The following is a 3,500-nucleotide window of genomic DNA, read 5'->3' as shown; positions in this document are numbered from 1 at the left end:
TGAAGTTGTGACAGATAAACTGTTTGTCCTTTATTCTGTAGCATATGTTAGAATAATCAATCTGCAATGGATTTGATTAATTTGGTATATACTTTGTCCTTCAAAAAATCAAGCCACTAAATTACAAAGGGTATGATGTTCTTTATTTGTTTGTCATACGGTCTGTCTATCAGTTTGTTAGTCAGTACTATATTGTCACTGTGATACAACCTTCATTTTGTGTCCAAATTCCTTCACACTTAGATGAAGTGTTGGTTACTATTGTCAATATGTTTGTCTGTCTTCATCCATCTGATGGTCTGTCTATAATTTGTTTATTACAGTTTTCCCTGAAACTACTTATCACTGCTGCCTTCTAACTTGACAGAAGCTTTATATAGGCATGCCATACTGTAGGATTCCATTTAAATCTTAAACAATGTCCTGTTTGATGACTTTGTGTTTAATTTTACCGTAAAGGTTTTGGAGCTGATATATCCCATAGTGAGCTTTACTGTTTTCCAACTTTTTTGTCAAATTTGCTTCAAACTGCAATGAAGTATTGGCACCCATTAATGCTTGGATGCATTTTTACAGAAATCTTTTGAGGGTTAGAAGGGGACTTGAGTAAAAACCATATATTGCCTGAATATATAATTAAGGCTCTTACATTTTCAGGTATGAAACAAATATTTCATTTCAAATTCTACATTTAATCTTCCTAAGATCATTATGATTTTTTTCTTTCTCTATGCATGTATTTAAAAAAGGTTTGCTTAATTATTTACATGTCACGGTTTTTAGTAAAACTTCATATAGTTTTTTCATTACATATATATGTTGTGCTTGCAAGGGGAGATCATAAGGTAAATATGGAGGGGTATTTCTCTCATGTTTAGATGTATTATTTGAAGCAGAAATGCTTTGTAATTTACCCAGCTTTGTAGAGGATACCTCGTCAACATTATTGATTTCTTAATGACACTTTCATACTAGGTGTGTAAGAGTATTAATTTCTAGCGACATTGTAAAACATGTACATGTATTTTTAATGGCAGATCAAGCAGCTTGTACTCTTATCAGCCTCTCTTTATATGAGCAGTTTGTAAACCTGTTTTACTAACTTTTTTTTCTATCCTCATGAAGCAAATAATTGATTATCATTGGTTGAGGCTAGGCTAAGTTGGAAATCAAAACAGAATTAGCTACTTCCCCGTAAGTTAATCATAAGCTTTCTTTTGTTTTGTGGAACTAAGTTGATCTATACACCTTTACTAAAGTTATTGCCCTGAAGCAAGAAAAATGTTCCCAATTCCTTCATGGATATGGTAGTAATCACCCCTAATATCAATTATGCCAACTTTATTTCATAGTGATCCACATGCTTAAGTTATGTAGCTCAGTTCGGACCCTTTTTTCACATGTTCTTAGCAGTAAAAGCTTTAACCCCAAAAATCAGTCAAAACCTCTCTTTCAAAGAGAAGTATACTTTTTATCAAAAGTTATTCTCCAGACATCAGGAAAATGCTAGTTTCTGCTCAACTTTTTTGGTCCCAAATTCCTAAACAGTTCAAGTCACAACACCCCAAAACTAATCCCCAAATTTTTGTTTGTGAATTTGCACCATGTGGTACAATTTCATAAAGATCAACATGCTAATACATAAGTTGTACAGTTTAATTTAATGAAAAACTTGTTTCTGGTCTGTATTTCCCAATAGTTTGGGCCAAAACCACCAAACTTCTGTGATATAAAAGTTTGTAATATTTTATCACAATCTGCACACATATATTGAAGTTAACTAACACCATCATATGGCCACAAAATATTTTAGGTCGTATACAAAGTAAAACAAACAAACTTTTGTCAACCATAACTTTATTTTTTCAAATTACAATACAATATTATAACAATATGGTCCTTTGCTAAGGACAATAGCTCTTTTTTTTTCTTATTACATATGTGCAGCACATGTAAATTTATAAATAAAAAATATTAACAAATTAACAAAACAATCACAACTCAATGTAGTACTTCAATATCTATGTTGTAGTAAACTGACTTAATATTATCAAGGCTGAGTCTCAGGGACCAACCATTTGATTTTAAGGGAATAAGGTAATTGAAATTACCTGGTGACTTCTTTTTCATGAACTATTTTTCATTGGATATATTGTGACAAGTCTTATTATCTTTATAATCTATCTTGTCATAATTTGTTTACCAATCAGTTCTATCAGATTTGTTTACACTAACAGTTCAAGTTCTGCCTAATTTGAAGTTTGACCCTAGCCTAAAATATTTCATGTAAAGACAATGTAAATCATTAGTTACCATCAAAGTTCTTGCATTTATGGGTATCAATTATTGTTCTTCTTCTAGATTTTATTGGTTCAAGGACTTTAACTATATTGTGGATCTATTTTGCAAATAAAATAAACCATGAAAAACCACATTGCTACCTCACAAATAAGAATTCTTTCACATAACATAAATGGCACAAACATTTTATTACAGAGGATTTTTTTTTCTTATTTTAAGAAAATCTTTTTTTTTCACACACTCAGTAATTTTTGTGTGCGATAAAATCCCTGCCCTCCTCCATAATCAAATGATATATGCCTAACATATAGGGGGATGAAAGGAAAGTATACAATTTGGATAAAAATCAAAATGACAAAACAACCCAAAGATGTAACAGATTACATGTAGTCAGTCACACAATTATTTAACAACTGTCATACTTTATTTTAATACTTGATATACTGCATACAGACATTTTATTTAATAAATTTATAGAGTGGTGCTGGCCTAAATATTAATTGATCATTCCAATAAAAACAGATATTTTAACAAAATAAGCAAACACTATTTAACAGTTTCAAAATATGTTAACACATAATTTAAATACATTTGCAATGAACATACAAAAATCCAAGGAATAATATTGAAGAATTATAATACTTGTAGACTGACACAGTAAATAATTTTGTAAAAACAAATGTTACCAGTGAAGCATTGACAGTGTTCTCCCTAGAAAATTCAAAAAGCATCCTGGTGAACTACAAAATTTGGATAGCATCTTCTCCTTTGAAATTATAGCATCACATTTGTAACATTATCTACAGGAAAGTCAGTACAGATAGCATCACATCAAATCAAAATCATAATGCTTAAAGGCCCCGGGGAGAACACTGATTGATAGTAGCCTTTTTTAGCAACTAGAACTTTGGACTTTTAGAGTGGATCTCAACATTTTTCTGAAACTAGGTGTCTAAGACAACTTCTAGTATATACACAGTACATGAATAGACAATGCATTGAACTAATGGTTTCAAAAGTTAATTTCTGACTATGGTATTTAAAGGCATATTGAATGTAGTGAAGTGTATTCAAGTCTTATACAAATAAAATAATTCTGGTATTAATTGTACAGAAAGATTTACACCATAAAAATAATTTATTTAACATGTTTTTTTTTTTATCCAAGACCCCTAAATGAACTACATAATAATATACAC

Source organism: Perna viridis, chromosome 4 (genome assembly GCF_037379345.1).
Source record: "Perna viridis isolate PV_CMFRI_1.1 ecotype Kerala chromosome 4, ASM3737934v1, whole genome shotgun sequence".
Lineage (NCBI taxonomy): Eukaryota > Metazoa > Mollusca > Bivalvia > Mytilida > Mytilidae > Perna > Perna viridis.
This window is presented reverse-complemented; position numbering follows the sequence as displayed.